The following is an 18099-nucleotide window of genomic DNA, read 5'->3' as shown; positions in this document are numbered from 1 at the left end:
GGAGGGAGACCACCTTTGAACACCGAGTGCTGATGGCATAGTTCTTTTTGCTTTTTTATTGCGTGCTTCTGTGACGTCTTGTTTTTTTTTCATTTGCACAACGTGTGGATGGTTGCATTTACTGTAACTTACGTTCAACTGGAGCCTGCTGGTAGAGCCAACGCCGAAGTGTAACACCAAGAATATTCAGGCCACTACACGATATTGTACGCGGAATGATGACGGTGGTAAGCGGTATACGTAATGATGCAAAATTTAGTCTTACAAGCTTCTAACCGCTTACTTATCACACCCGCATACAGCTCAATGACAACGCATCAATAAAGTGGCACCTTGTGGGCTGCAACGCGCGCAAAATGTGGCGCTCGCCCTCTTGTTTTTGTGAGCACTAGCACGCACGCATGCAGCGAACAACCACAAACGGAGCGATCAACGTACACGACGCGTGCGTGTATAGTTCACGGAAAGACTGCCGCGTACGTGCTGTATGCTGTAGCAATACATTCGGCGACTGCACAACATAGCAGCACGATACAGGTGCAGTCGTAAACAGCACATTCTCGCCATCGGCCATACCATGCTGAATACGCCGGTTCTCGTCCGATCCCCGAAGCTAAGCAGCATTGGCTCGATCAGTACTTGGGAGGGAGACCACCTTTGAACACCGAGTGCTGATGGCATAGTTCTTTTTGCTTTTTTATTGCGTGCTTCTGTGACGTCTTGTTTTTTTTTCATTTGCACAACGTGTGGGTGGTTGCATTTACTGTAACTTACGTTCAACTGGAGCCTGCTGGTAGAGCCAACGCCGAAGTGTAACACCACCAATATTCAGGCCACTACACGATATTGTACGCGGAATGATGACGGTGGTAAGCGGTATACGTAATGATGCAAAATTTAGTCGCCCAAGCTTCTAACCGCTTACTTATCACACCCGCATACAGCTCAATGACAACGCATCAATAAAGTGGCACCTTGAGGGCTGCAACGCGCGCAAAATGTGGCGCTCGCCCTCTTGTTTTTGTGAGCACTAGCACGCACGCATGCAGCGAACAACCACAAACGGAGTGATCAACGTACACGACGCGTGCGTGTATTGTTCACGGAAAGACTGCCGCGTACGTGCTGTATGCTGTAGCAATACATTCGGCGACTGCACAACATAGCAGCACGATACAGGTGCAGTCGTAAACAGCTCATTCTCGCCATCGGCCATACATGCTGAATACGCCGGTTCTCGTCCGATCCCCAAAGCTGAGCAGCATGGGGCTCGGTCAGTACTTGGGAGGGAGACCACCTGGGAACACCGAATGCTGATGGCACCGTTCTTTTTGCTTTTTATTGCGTGCTTCTGTGACGTCTTGTTTTTTTTTCATTTTCACAACGTGTGGGTGGTTGCATTTACTGTAACTTACGTTCAACTGGAGCCTGCTGGTAGAGCCAACGCCGAAGTGTAACACCAACAATATTCAGGCCACTACACGATATTGTACGCGGAATGATGACGGTTGTAAGCGGTATACGTAATAATGCAAAATTTAGTCGCCCAAGCTTCTAACCGCTTACTTATCACACCCGCATACAGCTCAATGACAACGCATCAATAAAGTGGCACCTTGTGGGCTGCAACGCGCGCAAAATGTGGCGCTCGCCCTCTTGTTTTTGTGAGCACTAGCACGCACGCATGCAGCGAACAACCACAAACGGAGTGATCAACGTACACGACGCGTGCGTGTATTGTTCACGGAAAGACTGCCGCGTACGTGCTGTATGTTGTAGCAATACATTCGGCGACTGCACAACATAGCAGCACGATACAGGTGTAGTCGTGAACAGCACATTCTCGCCATCGGCCATACCATGCTGAATACGCCGGTTCTCGTCCGATCCCCGAAGCTAAGCAGCATTGGGCTCGGTCAGTACTTGGGAGAGAGGCCACCTGGGAACACCGAGTGCTGATGGCACCGTTCTTTTTGCTTTTTTATTGCGTGCTTCTGTGACGTGCTGTTTTTTTTTTCATTTGCACAACGTGTGGGTGGTTGCATTTACTGTAACTTACGTTCAACTGGAGCCTGCTGGTAGAGCCAACGCCGAAGTGTAACACCAACAATATTCAGGCCACCACACGATATTGTACGCGGAATGACGACGGTGGTAAGCGGTATATGTAATGATGCAAAATTTAGTCGCACAAGCTTCTAACCGCTTACTTATCACACCCGCATACAGCTCAATGACAACGCATCAATAATGTGGCACCTTGTGGGCTGCAACACGCGCAAAATGTGGCGCTCGCCCTCTTGTTTTTGTGAGCACTAGCACGCACGCATGCAGCGAACAACCACAAACGGAGTGATCAACGTAACCGACGCGTGCGTGTATTGTTCACGGAAAGACTGCCGCGTACGTGCTGTATGCTGTAGCAATACATTCGGCGACTGCACAACATAGCAGCACGATACAGGTGCAGTCGTGAACAGCTCATTCTCGCCATCGGCCATACCATGCTGAATACGCCGGTTCTCGTCCGATCCCCGAAGCTAAGCAGCATTGGGCTCGGTGAGTACTTGGGAGGGAGACCGCCTGGGAACACCGAGTGCTGATGGCACCGTTCTTTTTGCTTTTTTATTGCGTGCTTCTGTGACGTCTTGTTTTTTTTTTTGTTTTCATTTGCACAACGTGTGGGTGATTGCATTTACTGTAACTTACGTTCAACTGGAGCCTGCTGGTAGAGCCAATGCCGAAGTGTAACACCAACAATATTCAGGCCACTACACGATATTGTACGCGGAATGATGACGGTGGTAAGCGGTATACGTAATGATGCAAAACTTAGTCGCACAAGCTTCTAATCGCTTACTTATCACACCCGCATACAGCTCAATGACAACGCATCAATAAAGTGGCACCTTGTGGGCTGCAACGCGCGCAAAATGGGGCGCTCGCCCTCTTGTTCTTGTGAGCACTAGCACGCACACATGCAGCGAACAACCACAAACTGAGTGATCAACGTACACGACGCGTGCGTGTATTGTTCACGGAAATACTGCCGCGTACGTGCTGTATGCTGTAGCAATACATTCGGCGACTGCACAACATAGCAGCACGATACAGGTGCAGTCGTAAACAGCACATTCTCGCCATCGGCCATACCATGCTGAATACGCCGGTTCTCGTCCGATCCCCGAAGCTAAGCAGCATTGGGCTCGGTCAGCACTTGGGAGGGAGACCACCTGGGAACACCGAGTGCTGATGGCACCATTATTTTTGCTTTTTTATTGCGTGCTTCTGTGACGTCTTGTTTTTTTTTCATCTGCACAACGTGTGGGTGGTTGCATTTACTCTAACTTACGTTCAACTGGAGCCTGCTGGTAGAGCCAACGCCGAAGTGTAACACCAACAATATTCAGGCCACTACACGATATTGTACGCGGAATGATGACGGTGGTAAGCGGTATACGTAATGATGCAAAATTTAGTCGCACAAGCTTCTAACTGCTTACTTATCACACCCGCATACAGCTCAATGACAACGCATCAATAAAGTGGCACCTTGTGGGCTGCAACGCGCGCAAAATGTGGCGCTCGCCCTCTTGTTTTTGTGAGCACTAGCACGCACGCATGCAGCGAACAACCACAAATGGAGTGATCAACGTACACGAGGAGTGCGTGTATTGTTCACGGAAAGACTGCCGCGTACGTGTTGTATGCTGTAGCAATACATTCGGCGACTGCACAACATAGCAGCACGATACAGGTGCAGTCGTAAACAGCACATTCTCGCCATCGGCCATACCATGCTGAATACGCCGGTTCTCGTCCGATCCCCGAAGCTAAGCAGCATTGGGCTCGGTCAGTACTTGGGAGGGAGACCACCTTTGAACTCCGAGTGCTGATGGCATAGTTCTTTTTGCTTTTTTATTGCGTGCTTCTGTGACGTCTTGTTTTTTTTTCATTTGCACAACGTGTGGGTGGTTGCATTTACTGTAACTGACGTTCAACTGGAGCCTGCTGGTAGAGCCAACGCCGAAGTGTAACACCAACAATATTCAGGCCACTACACGATATTGTACGCGGAATGATGACGGTGGTAAGCGGTATACGTAATGATGCAAAATTTAGTCGCCCAAGCTTCTAACCGCTTACTTATCACACCCGCATACAGCTCAATGACAACGCATCAATAAAGTGGCACCTTGAGGGCTGCAACGCGCGCAAAATGTGGCGCTCGCCCTCTTGTTTTTGTGAGCACTAGCACGCACGCATGCAGCGAACAACCACAAACGGAGTGATCAACGTACACGACGCGTGCGTGTATTGTTCACGGAAAGACTGCCGCGTACGTGCTGTATGCTGTAGCAATACATTCGGCGACTGCACAACATAGCAGCACGATACAGGTGCAGTCGTAAACAGCACATTCTCGCCATCGGCCATACCATGCTGAATACGCCGGTTCTCGTCCGATCCCCGAAGCTAAGCAGCATTGGGCTCGGTCAGTACTTGGGAGGGAGACCACCTTTGAACACCGAGTGCTGATGGCATAGTTCTTTTTGCTTTTTTATTGCATGCTTCTGTGACGTCTTGTTTTTTTTTTTCATTTGCACAACGTGTGGGTGATTGCATTTACTGTAACTTACGTTCAACTGGAGCCTGCTGGTAGAGCCAATGCCGAAGTGTAACACCAACAATATTCAGGCCACTACACGGTATTGTACGCGGAATGATGACGGTGGTAAGCGGTATACGTAATGATGCAAAACTTAGTCGCACAAGCTTCTAATCGCTTACTTATCACACCCGCATACAGCTCAATGACAACGCATCAATAAAGTGGCACCTTGTGGGCTGCAACGCGCGCAAAATGGGGCGCTCGCCCTCTTGTTCTTGTGAGCACTAGCACGCACACATGCAGCGAACAACCACAAACTGAGTGATCAACGTACACGACGCGTGCGTGTATTGTTCACGGAAAGACTGCCGCGTACGTGCTGTATGCTGTAGCAATACATTCGGCGACTGCACAACATAGCAGCACGATACAGGTGCAGTCGTAAACAGCACATTCTCGCCATCGGCCATACCATGCTGAATACGCCGGTTCTCGTCCGATCCCCGAAGCTAAGCAGCATTGGGCTCGGTCAGTACTTGGGAGGGAGACCACCTTTGAACACCGAGTGCTGATGGCATAGTTCTTTTTGCTTTTTTATTGCATGCTTCTGTGACGTCTTGTTTTTTTTTTTTCATTTGCACAACGTGTGGGTGGTTGCATTTACTGTAACTTACGTTCAACTGGAGCCTGCTGGTAGAGCCAACGCCGAAGTGTAACACCAACAATATTCAGGCCACTACACGATATTGTACGCGGAATGATGACGGTGGTAAGCGGTATACGTAATGATGCAAAATTTAGTCGCACAAGCTTCTAACCGCTTACTTATCACACCCGCGTACAGCTCAATGACAACGCATCAATAAAGTGGCACCTTGTGGGCTGCAACGCGCGCAAAATGTGGCGCTCGCCCTCTTGTTTTTGTGAGCACTAGCACGCACGCATGCAGCGAACAACCACAAACGGAGTGATCAACGTACACGACGCGTGCGTGTATTGTTCACGGAAAGACTGCCGCGTACGTGCTGTGTGCTGTAGCAATACATTCGGCGACTGCACAACATAGTAACACGATACAGGTGCAGTCGTAAACAGCACATTCTCGCCATCGGCCATACCATGCTGAATACGCCGGTTCTCGTCCGATCCCCGAAGCTAAGCAGCATAGGGCTCGGTCAGTACTTGGGAGAGAGACCACCTGGGAACACCGAGTGCTGATGGCACCGTTCTTTTTGCTTTTTTATTGCGTGCTTCTGTGACGTGCTGTTTTTTTTTCATTTGCACAACGTGTGGGTGGTTGCATTTACTGTAACTTACGTTCAACTGGAGCCTGCTGGTAGAGCCAACGCCGAAGTGTAACACCAACAATATTCAGGCCACCACACGATATTGTACGCGGAATGACGACGGTGGTAAGCCGTATACGTAATGATGCAAAATTTAGTCGCACAAGCTTCTAACCGCTTACTTATCACACCCGCATACAGCTCAATGACAACGCATCAATAATGTGGCACCTTGTGGGCTGCAACACGCGCAAAATGTGGCGCTCGCCCTCTTGTTTTTGTGAGCACTAGCACGCACGCATGCAGCGAACAACCACAAACGGAGTGATCAACGTAACCGACGCGTGCGTGTATTGTTCACGGAAAGACTGCCGCGTACGTGCTGTATGCTGTAGCAATACATTCGGCGACTGCACAACATAGCAGCACGATACAGGTGCAGTCGTGAACAGCTCATTCTCGCCATCGGCCATACCATGCTGAATACGCCGGTTCTCGTCCGATCCCCGAAGCTAAGCAGCATTGGGCTCGGTGAGTACTTGGGAGGGAGACCGCCTGGGAACACCGAGTGCTGATGGCACCGTTCTTTTTGCTTTTTATTGCGTGCTTCTGTGACGTCTTGTTTTTTTTTGTTTTCATTTGCACAACGTGTGGGTGGTTGCATTTACTGTAACTTACGTTCAACTGGAGCCTGCTGGTAGAGCCAAAGCCGAAGTGTAACACCAACAATATTCAGGCCACTACACGATATTGTACGCGGAATGATGACGGTGGTAAGCGGTATGCGTAATGATGCAAAATTTAGTCGCACAAGCTTCTAACTGCTTACTTATCACACCCGCATACAGCTCAATGACAACGCATCAATAAAGTGGCACCTTGTGGGCTGCAACGCGCGCAAAATGTGCCGCTCGCCCTCTTGTTTTTGAGAGCACTAGCACGCACGCATGCAGCGAACAACCACAAACGGAGTCATCAACGTACACGACGCGTGCGTGTATTGTTCACGGAAAGACTGCCGCGTACGTGCTGTATGCTGTAGCAATACATTCGGCGACTGCACAACATAGCAGCACGATACAGGTGCAGTCGTAAACAGCCCATTCTCGCCATCGGCCATACCATGCAGAATACGCCGGTTCTCGTCCGATCCCCGAAGCTAAGCAGCATTGGGCTCGGTCAGTACTTGGGAGGGAGACCACCTTTGAACTCCGAGTGCTGATGGCATAGTTCTTTTTGCTTTTTTATTGCGTGCTTCTGTGACGTCTTGTTTTTTTTTTTTTCATTTGCACAACGTGTGGGTGGTTGCATTTACTGTAACTGACGTTCAACTGGAGCCTGCTGGTAGAGCCAACGCCGAAGTGTAACACCAACAATATTCAGGCCACTACACGATATTGTACGCGGAATGATGACGGTGGTAAGCGGTATACGTAATGATGCAAAATTTAGTCGCCCAAGCTTCTAACCGCTTACTTATCACACCCGCATACAGCTCAATGACAACGCATCAATAAAGTGGCACCTTGAGGGCTGCAACGCGCGGAAAATGTGGCGCTCGCCCTCTTGTTTTTGTGAGCACTAGCACGCACGCATGCAGCGAACAACCACAAACGGAGTGATCAACGTACACGACGCGTGCGTGTATTGTTCACGGAAAGACTGCCGCGTACGTGCTGTGTGCTGTAGCAATACATTCGGCGACTGCACAACATAGTAACACGATACAGGTGCAGTCGTAAACAGCACATTCTCGCCATCGGCCATACCATGCTGAATACGCCGGTTCTCGTCCGATCCCCGAAGCTAAGCAGCATAGGGCTCGGTCAGTACTTGGGAGAGAGACCACCTGGGAACACCGAGTGCTGATGGCACCGTTCTTTTTGCTTTTTTATTGCGTGCTTCTGTGACGTGCTGTTTTTTTTTTCATTTGCACAACGTGTGGGTGGTTGCATTTACTGTAACTTACGTTCAACTGGAGCCTGCTGGTAGAGCCAACGCCGAAGTGTAACACCAACAATATTCAGGCCACCACACGATATTGTACGCGGAATGACGACGGTGGTAAGCCGTATACGTAATGATGCAAAATTTAGTCGCACAAGCTTCTAACCGCTTACTTATCACACCCGCATACAGCTCAATGACAACGCATCAATAATGTGGCACCTTGTGGGCTGCAACACGCGCAAAATGTGGCGCTCGCCCTCTTGTTTTTGTGAGCACTAGCACGCACGGATGCAGCGAACAACCACAAACGGAGTGATCAACGTAACCGACGCGTGCGTGTATTGTTCACGGAAAGACTGCCGCGTACGTGCTGTATGCTGTAGCAATACATTCGGCGACTGCACAACATAGCAGCACGATACAGGTGCAGTCGTGAACAGCTCATTCTCGCCATCGGCCATACCATGCTGAATACGCCGGTTCTCGTCCGATCCCCGAAGCTAAGCAGCATTGGGCTCGGTGAGTACTTGGGAGGGAGACCGCCTGGGAACACCGAGTGCTGATGGCACCGTTCTTTTTGCTTTTTATTGCGTGCTTCTGTGACGTCTTGTTTTTTTTTGTTTTCATTTGCACAACGTGTGGGTGGTTGCATTTACTGTAACTTACGTTCAACTGGAGCCTGCTGGTAGAGCCAATGCCGAAGTGTAACACCAACAATATTCAGGCCACTACACGATATTGTACGCGGAATGATGACGGTGGTAAGCGGTATACGTAATGATGCAAAACTTAGTCGCACAAGCTTCTAATCGCTTACTTATCACACCCGCATACAGCTCAATGACAACGCATCAATAAAGTGGCACCTTGTGGGCTGCAACGCGCGCAAAATGGGGCGCTCGCCCTCTTGTTCTTGTGAGCACTAGCACGCACACATGCAGCGAACAACCACAAACTGAGTGATCAACGTACACGACGCGTGCGTGTATTGTTCACGGAAAGACTGCCGCGTACGTGCTGTATGCTGTAGCAATACATTCGGCGACTGCACAACATAGCAGCACGATACAGGTGCAGTCGTAAACAGCACATTCTCGCCATCGGCCATACCATGCTGAATACGCCGGTTCTCGTCCGATCCCCGAAGCTAAGCAGCATTGGGCTCGGTCAGCACTTGGGAGGGAGACCACCTGGGAACAACGAGTGCTGATGGCACCATTATTTTTGCTTTTTTATTGCGTGCTTCTGTGACGTCTTGTTTTTTTTTCATCTGCACAACGTTTGGGTGGTTGCATTTACTCTAACTTACGTTCAACTGGAGCCTGCTGGTAGAGCCAACGCCGAAGTGTAACACCAACAATATTCAGGCCACTACACGATATTGTACGCGGAATGATGACGGTGGTAAGCGGTATACGTAATGATGCAAAATTTAGTCGCACAAGCTTCTAACTGCTTACTTATCACACCCGCATACAGCTCAATGACAACGCATCAATAAAGTGGCACCTTGTGGGCTGCAACGCGCGCAAAATGTGCCGCTCGCCCTCTTGTTTTTGAGAGCACTAGCACGCACGCATGCAGCGAACAACCACAAACGGAGTCATCAACGTACACGACGCGTGCGTGTATTGTTCACGGAAAGACTGCCGCGTACGTGCTGTATGCTGTAGCAATACATTCGGCGACTGCACAACATAGCAGCACGATACAGGTGCAGTCGTAAACAGCCCATTCTCGCCATCGGCCATACCATGCTGAATACGCCGGTTCTCGTCCGATCCCCGAAGCTAAGCAGCATTGGGCTCGGTCAGTACTTGGGAGGGAGACCACCTTTGAACTCCGAGTGCTGATGGCATAGTTCTTTTTGCTTTTTTATTGCGTGCTTCTGTGACGTCTTGTTTTTTTTTTTCATTTGCACAACGTGTGGGTTGTTGCATTTACTGTAACTGACGTTCAACTGGAGCCTGCTGGTAGAGCCAACGCCGAAGTGTAACACCAACAATATTCAGGCCACTACACGATATTGTACGCGGAATGATGACGGTGGTAAGCGGTATACGTAATGATGCAAAATTTAGTCGCCCAAGCTTCTAACCGCTTACTTATCACACCCGCATACAGCTCAATGACAACGCATCAATAAAGTGGCACCTTGAGGGCTGCAACGCGCGCAAAATGTGGCGCTCGCCCTCTTGTTTTTGTGAGCACTAGCACGCACGCATGCAGCGAACAACCACAAACGGAGTGATCAACGTACACGACGCGTGCGTGTATTGTTCACGGAAAGACTGCCGCGTACGTGCTGTATGCTGTAGCAATACATTCGGCGACTGCACAACATAGCAGCACGATACAGGTGCAGTCGTAAACAGCACATTCTCGCCATCGGCCATACCATGCTGAATACGCCGGTTCTCGTCCGATCCCCGAAGCTAAGCAGCATTGGGCTCGGTCAGTACTTGGGAGGGAGACCACCTTTGAACACCGAGTGCTGATGGCATAGTTCTTTTTGCTTTTTTATTGCATGCTTCTGTGACGTCTTGTTTTTTTTTTTTCATTTGCACAACGTGTGGGTGGTTGCATTTACTGTAACTTACGTTCAACTGGAGCCTGCTGGTAGAGCCAACGCCGAAGTGTAACACCAACAATATTCAGGCCACTACACGATATTGTACGCGGAATGATGACGGTGGTAAGCGGTATACGTAATGATGCAAAATTTAGTCGCCCAAGCTTCTAACCGCTTACTTATCACACCCGCATACAGCTCAATGACAACGCATCAATAAAGTGGCACCTTGAGGGCTGCAACGCGCGCAAAATGTGGCGCTCGCCCTCTTGTTTTTGTGAGCACTAGCACGCACGCATGCAGCGAACAACCACAAACGGAGTGATCAACGCACACGACGCGTGCGTGTATTGTTCACGGAAAGACTGCCGCGTACGTGCTGTATGCTGTAGCAATACATTCGGCGACTGCACAACATAGCAGCACGATACAGGTGCAGTCGTAAACAGCACATTCTCGCCATCGGCCATACCATGCTGAATACGCCGGTTCTCGTCCGATCCCCGAAGCTAAGCAGCATTGGGCTCGGTCTGTACTTGGGAGGGAGACCACCTTTGAACACCGAGTGCTGATGGCATAGTTCTTTTTGCTTTTTTATTGCGTGCTTCTGTGACGTCTTGTTTTTTTTTCATTTGCACAACGTGTGGGTGGTTGCATTTACTGTAACTTACGTTCAACTGGAGCCTGCTGGTAGAGCCAACGCCGAAGTGTAACACCAACAATATTCAGGCCACTACACGATATTGTACGCGGAATGATGACGGTGGTAAGCGGTATACGTAATGATGCAAAATTTAGTCGCACAAGCTTCTAACCGCTTACTTATCACACCCGCATACAGCTCAATGACAACGCATCAATAAAGTGGCACCTTGTGGGCTGCAACGCGCGCAAAATGTGGCGCTCGCCCTCTGGTTTTTGTGAGCACTAGCACGCACGCATGCAGCGAACAACCACAAACGGAGTCATCAACGTACACGACGTGTGCGTGTATTGTTCACGGAAAGACTGCCGCGTACGTGCTGTATGCTGTAGCAATACATTCGGCGACTGCACAACATAGCAGCACGATACAGGTGCAGTCGTAAACAGCCCATTCTCGCCATCGGCCATACCATGCTGAATACGCCGGTTCTCGTCCGATCCCCGAAGCTAAGCAGCATTGGGCTCGGCCAGTACTTGGGAGGGAGACCACCTTTGAACTCCGAGCGCTGATGGCATAGTTCTTTTTGCTTTTTTATTGCGTGCTTCTGTGACGTCTTGTTCTTTTTTCATTTGCACAACGTGTGGGTGGTTGCATTTACTCTAACTTACGTTCAACTGGAGCCTGCTGGTAGAGCCAACGCCGAAGTGTAACACCAAAAATATTCAGGCCACTACACGATATTGTACGCGGAATGATGACGGTGATAAGCGGTATAGGTAATGGTGCAAAATTTAGTCGCACAAGCTTCTAGCCTCTTACTTATCACACCCGCATACAGCTCAATGACAACGCATCAATAAAGTGGCACCATGTGGGCTGCAACGCGCGCAAAATGTGGCGCTCGCCCTCTGGTTTTTGTGAGCACTAGCACGCACGCATGCAGCGAACAACCACAAACGGAGTGATCAACGTACACGACGCGTGCGTGTATTGTTCACGGAAAGACTGCCGCGTACGTGCTGTATGCTGTAGCAATACATTCGGCGACTGCACAACATAGCAGCACGATACAGGTGCAGTCGTAAACAGCACATTCTCGCCATCGGCCCTACCATGCTGAATACGCCGGTTCTCGTCCGATCCCCGAAGCTAAGCAGCATTGGGCTCGGTCTGTACTTGGGAGGGAGACCACCTGGGAACACCGAGTGCTGATGGCACCGTTCTTTTTGCTTTTTTATTGCGTGCTTCTGTGACGTCTTGTTTTTTTTTTCATTTGCACAACGTGTGGGTGGTTGCATTTACTCTAACTTACGTTCAACTGGAGCCTGCTGGTAGAGCCAACGCCGAAGTGTAACACCAAGAATATTCAGGCCACTACACGATATTGTACGCGGAATGATGACGGTGGTAAGCGGTATACGTAATGGTGCAAAATTTAGTCGCACAAGCTTCTAGCCTCTTACTTATCACACCCGCATACAGCTCAATGACAACGCATCAATAAAGTGGCACCATGTGGGCTGCAACGCGCGCAAAATGTGGCGCTCGCCCTCTTGTTTTTGTGAGCACTAGCACGCACGCATGCAGCGAACAACCACAAACGGAGTGATCAACGTACACGACGCGTGCGTGTATTGTTTACGGAAAGACTGCCGCGTACGTGCTGTATGCTGTAGCAATACATTCGGCGACTGCACAACATAGCAGCACGATACAGGTGCAGTCGTAAACAGCACATTCTCGCCATCGGCCATACCATGCTGAATACGCCGGTTCTCGTCCGATCCCCGAAGCTAAGCAGCATTGGGCTCGGTCTGTACTTGGGAGGGAGACCACCTTTGAACACCGAGTGCTGATGGCATAGTTCTTTTTGCTTTTTTATTGCGTGCTTCTGTGACGTCTTGTTTTTTTTTCATTTGCACAACGTGTGGGTGGTTGCATTTACTGTAACTTACGTTCAACTGGAGCCTGCTGGTAGAGCCAACGCCGAAGTGTAACACCAACAATATTCAGGCCACTACACGATATTGTACGCGGAATGATGACGGTGGTAAGCGGTATACGTAATGATGCAAAATTTAGTCGCACAAGCTTCTAACCGCTTACTTATCACACCCGCATACAGCTCAATGACAACGCATCAATGAAGTGGCACCTTGTGGGCTGCAACGCGCGCAAAATGTGGCGCTCGCCCTCTTGTTTTTGAGAGCACTAGCACGCACGCATGCAGCGAACAACCACAAACGGAGTCATCAACGTACACTACGCGTGCGTGTATTGTTCACGGAAAGACTGCCGCGTACGTGCTGTATGCTGTAGCAATACATTCGGCGACTGCACAACATAGCAGCACGATACAGGTGCAGTCGTAAACAGCCCATTCTCGCCATCGGCCATACCATGCTGAATACGCCGGTTCTCGTCCGATCCCCGAAGCTAAGCAGCATTGGGCTCGGTCAGTACTTGGGAGGGAGACCACCTTTGAACTCCGAGCGCTGATGGCATAGTTCTTTTTGCTTTTTTATTGCGTGCTTCTGTGACGTCTTGTTTTTTTTTCATTTGCACAACGTGTGGGTGGTTGCATTTACTCTAACTTACGTTCAACTGGAGCCTGCTGGTAGAGCCAACGCCGAAGTGTAACACCAAGAATATTCAGGCCACTACACGATATTGTACGCGGAATGATGACGGTGGTAAGCGGTATAGGTAATGGTGCAAAATTTAGTCGCACAAGCTTCTAGCCTCTTACTTATCACACCCGCATACAGCTCAATGACAACGCATCAATAAAGTGGCACCATGTGGGCTGCAACGCGCGCAAAATGTGGCGCTCGCCCTCTGGTTTTTGTGAGCACTAGCACGCACGCATGCAGCGAACAACCACAAACGGAGTGATCAACGTACACGACGCGTGCGTGTATTGTTCACGGAAAGACTGCCGCGTACGTGCTGTATGCTGTAGCAATACATTCGGCGACTGCACAACATAGCAGCACGATACAGGTGCAGTCGTAAACAGCACATTCTCGCCATCGGCCCTACCATGCTGAATACGCCGGTTCTCGTCCGATCCCCGAAGCTAAGCAGCATTGGGCTCGGTCTGTACTTGGGAGGGAGACCACCTGGGAACACCGAGTGCTGATGGCACCGTTCTTTTTGCTTTTTTATTGCGTGCTTCTGTGACGTCTTGTTTTTTTTTTCATTTGCACAACGTGTGGGTGGTTGCATTTACTCTAACTTACGTTCAACTGGAGCCTGCTGGTAGAGCCAACGCCGAAGTGTAACACCAAGAATATTCAGGCCACTACACGATATTGTACGCGGAATGATGACGGTGGTAAGCGGTATACGTAATGGTGCAAAATTTAGTCGCACAAGCTTCTAGCCTCTTACTTATCACACCCGCATACAGCTCAATGACAACGCATCAATAAAGTGGCACCATGTGGGCTGCAACGCGCGCAAAATGTGGCGCTCGCCCTCTTGTTTTTGTGAGCACTAGCACGCACGCATGCAGCGAACAACCACAAACGGAGTGATCAACGTACACGACGCGTGCGTGTATTGTTTACGGAAAGACTGCCGCGTACGTGCTGTATGCTGTAGCAATACATTCGGCGACTGCACAACATAGCAGCACGATACAGGTGCAGTCGTAAACAGCACATTCTCGCCATCGGCCATACCATGCTGAATACGCCGGTTCTCGTCCGATCCCCGAAGCTAAGCAGCATTGGGCTCGGTCTGTACTTGGGAGGGAGACCACCTTTGAACACCGAGTGCTGATGGCATAGTTCTTTTTGCTTTTTTATTGCGTGCTTCTGTGACGTCTTGTTTTTTTTTCATTTGCACAACGTGTGGGTGGTTGCATTTACTGTAACTTACGTTCAACTGGAGCCTGCTGGTAGAGCCAACGCCGAAGTGTAACACCAACAATATTCAGGCCACTACACGATATTGTACGCGGAATGATGACGGTGGTAAGCGGTATACGTAATGATGCAAAATTTAGTCGCACAAGCTTCTAACCGCTTACTTATCACACCCGCATACAGCTCAATGACAACGCATCAATGAAGTGGCACCTTGTGGGCTGCAACGCGCGCAAAATGTGGCGCTCGCCCTCTTGTTTTTGAGAGCACTAGCACGCACGCATGCAGCGAACAACCACAAACGGAGTCATCAACGTACACGACGCGTGCGTGTATTGTTCACGGAAAGACTGCCGCGTACGTGCTGTATGCTGTAGCAATACATTCGGCGACTGCACAACATAGCAGCACGATACAGGTGCAGTCGTAAACAGCCCATTCTCGCCATCGGCCATACCATGCTGAATACGCCGGTTCTCGTCCGATCCCCGAAGCTAAGCAGCATTGGGCTCGGTCAGTACTTGGGAGGGAGACCACCTTTGAACTCCGAGCGCTGATGGCATAGTTCTTTTTGCTTTTTTATTGCGTGCTTCTGTGACGTCTTGTTTTTTTTTCATTTGCACAACGTGTGGGTGGTTGCATTTACTCTAACTTACGTTCAACTGGAGCCTGCTGGTAGAGCCAACGCCGAAGTGTAACACCAAGAATATTCAGGCCACTACACGATATTGTACGCGGAATGATGACGGTGGTAAGCGGTATAGGTAATGGTGCAAAATTTAGTCGCACAAGCTTCTAGCCTCTTACTTATCACACCCGCATACAGCTCAATGACAACGCATCAATAAAGTGGCACCATGTGGGCTGCAACGCGCGCAAAATGTGGCGCTCGCCCTGTGGTTTTTGTGAGCACTAGCACGCACGCATGCAGCGAACAACCACAAACGGAGTGATCAACGTACACGACGCGTGCGTGTATTGTTCACGGAAAGACTGCCGCGTACGTGCTGTATGCTGTAGCAATACATTCGGCGACTGCACAACATAGCAGCACGATACAGGTGCAGTCGTAAACAGCACATTCTCGCCATCGGCCATACCATGCTGAATACGCCGGTTCTCGTCCGATCCCCGAAGCTAAGCAGCATTGGGCTCGGTCTGTACTTGGGAGGGAGACCACCTTTGAACACCGAGTGCTGATGGCATAGTTCTTTTTGCTTTTTTATTGCGTGCTTCTGTGACGTCTTGTTTTTTTTTCATTTGCACAACGTGTGGGTGGTTGCATTTACTGTAACTTACGTTCAACTGGAGCCTGCTGGTAGAGCCAACGCCGAAGTGTAACCCCAACAATATTCAGGCCACTACACGATATTGTACGCGGAATGATGACGGTGGTAAGCGGTATACGTAATGATGCAAAATTTAGTCGCACAAGCTTCTAACCGCTTACTTATCACACCCGCATACAGCTCAATGACAACGCATCAATAAAGTGGCACCTTGTGGGCTGCAACGCGCGCAAAATGTGGCGCTCGCCCTCTTGTTGAGAGCACTAGCACGCACGCATGCAGCGAACAACCACAAACGGAGTCATCAACGTACACGACGCGTGCGTGTATTGTTCACGGAAAGACTGCCGCGTACGTGCTGTATGCTGTAGCAATACATTCGGCGACTGCACAACATAGCAGCACGATACAGGTGCAGTCGTAAACAGCCCATTCTCGCCATCGGCCATACCATGCTGAATACGCCGGTTCTCGTCCGATCCCCGAAGCTAAGCAGCATTGGGCTCGGTCAGTACTTGGGAGGGAGACCACCTTTGAACTCCGAGCGCTGATGGCATAGTTCTTTTTGCTTTTTTATTGCGTGCTTCTGTGACGTCTTGTTTTTTTTTTCATTTGCACAACGTGTGGGTGGTTGCATTTACTCTAACTTACGTTCAACTGGAGCCTGCTGGTAGAGCCAACGCCGAAGTGTAACACCAAGAATATTCAGGCCACTACACGATATTGTACGCTGAATGATGACGGTGGTAAGCGGTATACGTAATGGTGCAAAATTTAGTCGCACAAGCTTCTAGCCTCTTACTTATCACACCCGCATACAGCTCAATGACAACGCATCAATAAAGTGGCACCATGTGGGCTGCAACGCGCGCAAAATGTGGCGCTCGCCCTCTTGTTTTTGTGAGCACTAGCACGCACGCATGCAGCGAACAACCACAAACGGAGTGATCAACGTACACGACGCGTGCGTGTATTGTTCACGGAAAGACTGCCGCGTACGTGCTGTATGCTGTAGCAATATATTCGGCGACTGCACAACATAGCAGCACGATACAGGTGCAGTCGTAAACAGCACATTCTCGCCATCGGCCATACCATGCTGAATACGCCGGTTCTCGTCCGATCCCCGAAGCTAAGCAGCATTGGGCTCGGTCTGTACTTGGGAGGGAGACCACCTTTGAACACCGAGTGCTGATGGCATAGTTCTTTTTGCTTTTTTATTGCGTGCTTCTGTGACGTCTTGTTTTTTTTTTTCATTTGCACAACGTGTGGGTGGTTGCATTTACTGTAACTTACGTTCAACTGGAGCCTGCTGGTAGAGCCAACGCCGAAGTGTAACACCAACAATATTCAGGCCACTACACGATATTGTACGCGGAATGATGACGGTGGTAAGCGGTATACGTAATGATGCAAAATTTAGTCGCACAAGCTTCTAACCGCTTACTTATCACACCCGCATACAGCTCAATGACAACGCATCAATAAAGTGGCACCTTGTGGGCTGCAACGCACGCAAAATGTGGCGCTCGCCCTCTTGTTTTTGAGAGCACTAGCACGCACGCATGCAGCGAACAACCACAAACGGAGTCATCAACGTACACGACGCGTGCGTGTATTGTTCACGGAAAGACTGCCGTGTACGTGCTGTATGCTGTAGCAATACATTCGGCGACTGCACAACATAGCAGCACGATACAGGTGCAGTCGTAAACAGCCCATTCTCGCCATCGGCCATACCATGCTGAATACGCCGGTTCTCGTCCGATCCCCGAAGCTAAGCAGCATTGGGCTCGGTCAGTACTTGGGAGGGAGACCACCTTTGAACACCGAGTGCTGATGGCATAGTTATTTTTGCTTTTTATTGCGGGC

General features: G+C 49.8%; 3 non-coding genes and 25 pseudogenes across 3 annotated transcripts; all 28 read left to right on the top strand.

Moving 5' to 3' along the window:
- Positions 1 to 562: 562 nt before the first annotated feature.
- Positions 563 to 680, top strand: LOC142591674 (5S ribosomal RNA; annotated as a pseudogene).
- A 524-nt stretch (positions 681 to 1204) lies between these two features.
- LOC142591727 (5S ribosomal RNA) lies at positions 1205 to 1322 on the top strand (annotated as a pseudogene).
- Positions 1323 to 1845: 523 nt separating this feature from the next.
- Positions 1846 to 1964, top strand: LOC142592130 (5S ribosomal RNA; annotated as a pseudogene).
- A 525-nt stretch (positions 1965 to 2489) lies between these two features.
- LOC142591863 (5S ribosomal RNA) lies at positions 2490 to 2608 on the top strand. The gene has a single exon (XR_012830588.1). It is a non-coding gene; the product is annotated as a 5S ribosomal RNA (ribosomal RNA).
- A 531-nt stretch (positions 2609 to 3139) lies between these two features.
- Positions 3140 to 3258, top strand: LOC142592068 (5S ribosomal RNA; annotated as a pseudogene).
- Positions 3259 to 3782: 524 nt separating this feature from the next.
- Positions 3783 to 3901, top strand: LOC142592038 (5S ribosomal RNA; annotated as a pseudogene).
- A 524-nt stretch (positions 3902 to 4425) lies between these two features.
- On the top strand, positions 4426 to 4544 carry LOC142592031 (5S ribosomal RNA; annotated as a pseudogene).
- Positions 4545 to 5070: 526 nt separating this feature from the next.
- On the top strand, positions 5071 to 5189 carry LOC142592028 (5S ribosomal RNA; annotated as a pseudogene).
- Positions 5190 to 5716: 527 nt separating this feature from the next.
- On the top strand, positions 5717 to 5835 carry LOC142592033 (5S ribosomal RNA; annotated as a pseudogene).
- A 524-nt stretch (positions 5836 to 6359) lies between these two features.
- LOC142591862 (5S ribosomal RNA) lies at positions 6360 to 6478 on the top strand. The gene has a single exon (XR_012830587.1). It is a non-coding gene; the product is annotated as a 5S ribosomal RNA (ribosomal RNA).
- Positions 6479 to 7006: 528 nt separating this feature from the next.
- LOC142592216 (5S ribosomal RNA) lies at positions 7007 to 7125 on the top strand (annotated as a pseudogene).
- Positions 7126 to 7653: 528 nt separating this feature from the next.
- LOC142592032 (5S ribosomal RNA) lies at positions 7654 to 7772 on the top strand (annotated as a pseudogene).
- A 525-nt stretch (positions 7773 to 8297) lies between these two features.
- LOC142591861 (5S ribosomal RNA) lies at positions 8298 to 8416 on the top strand. The gene has a single exon (XR_012830586.1). It is a non-coding gene; the product is annotated as a 5S ribosomal RNA (ribosomal RNA).
- A 528-nt stretch (positions 8417 to 8944) lies between these two features.
- LOC142592195 (5S ribosomal RNA) lies at positions 8945 to 9063 on the top strand (annotated as a pseudogene).
- A 524-nt stretch (positions 9064 to 9587) lies between these two features.
- Positions 9588 to 9706, top strand: LOC142592037 (5S ribosomal RNA; annotated as a pseudogene).
- A 526-nt stretch (positions 9707 to 10232) lies between these two features.
- Positions 10233 to 10351, top strand: LOC142592027 (5S ribosomal RNA; annotated as a pseudogene).
- Positions 10352 to 10878: 527 nt separating this feature from the next.
- Positions 10879 to 10997, top strand: LOC142592129 (5S ribosomal RNA; annotated as a pseudogene).
- Positions 10998 to 11521: 524 nt separating this feature from the next.
- Positions 11522 to 11640, top strand: LOC142592192 (5S ribosomal RNA; annotated as a pseudogene).
- Positions 11641 to 12164: 524 nt separating this feature from the next.
- On the top strand, positions 12165 to 12283 carry LOC142592044 (5S ribosomal RNA; annotated as a pseudogene).
- A 525-nt stretch (positions 12284 to 12808) lies between these two features.
- Positions 12809 to 12927, top strand: LOC142592128 (5S ribosomal RNA; annotated as a pseudogene).
- Positions 12928 to 13451: 524 nt separating this feature from the next.
- LOC142592139 (5S ribosomal RNA) lies at positions 13452 to 13570 on the top strand (annotated as a pseudogene).
- A 524-nt stretch (positions 13571 to 14094) lies between these two features.
- On the top strand, positions 14095 to 14213 carry LOC142592043 (5S ribosomal RNA; annotated as a pseudogene).
- A 525-nt stretch (positions 14214 to 14738) lies between these two features.
- On the top strand, positions 14739 to 14857 carry LOC142592127 (5S ribosomal RNA; annotated as a pseudogene).
- A 524-nt stretch (positions 14858 to 15381) lies between these two features.
- Positions 15382 to 15500, top strand: LOC142592138 (5S ribosomal RNA; annotated as a pseudogene).
- Positions 15501 to 16024: 524 nt separating this feature from the next.
- LOC142592126 (5S ribosomal RNA) lies at positions 16025 to 16143 on the top strand (annotated as a pseudogene).
- Positions 16144 to 16664: 521 nt separating this feature from the next.
- Positions 16665 to 16783, top strand: LOC142592137 (5S ribosomal RNA; annotated as a pseudogene).
- Positions 16784 to 17308: 525 nt separating this feature from the next.
- On the top strand, positions 17309 to 17427 carry LOC142592125 (5S ribosomal RNA; annotated as a pseudogene).
- Positions 17428 to 17953: 526 nt separating this feature from the next.
- Positions 17954 to 18072, top strand: LOC142592026 (5S ribosomal RNA; annotated as a pseudogene).
- The last annotated feature ends 27 nt before the right edge of the window (positions 18073 to 18099 follow it).

The sequence above is a fragment of the Dermacentor variabilis genome, chromosome 8 (assembly GCF_050947875.1).
Source record: "Dermacentor variabilis isolate Ectoservices chromosome 8, ASM5094787v1, whole genome shotgun sequence".
In the NCBI taxonomy this organism is placed as follows: Eukaryota; Metazoa; Arthropoda; class Arachnida; order Ixodida; family Ixodidae; genus Dermacentor; species Dermacentor variabilis.
The sequence above is the reverse complement of the archived record's forward strand: the minus strand, read 5'-3'. Positions and strand labels throughout refer to the sequence as shown.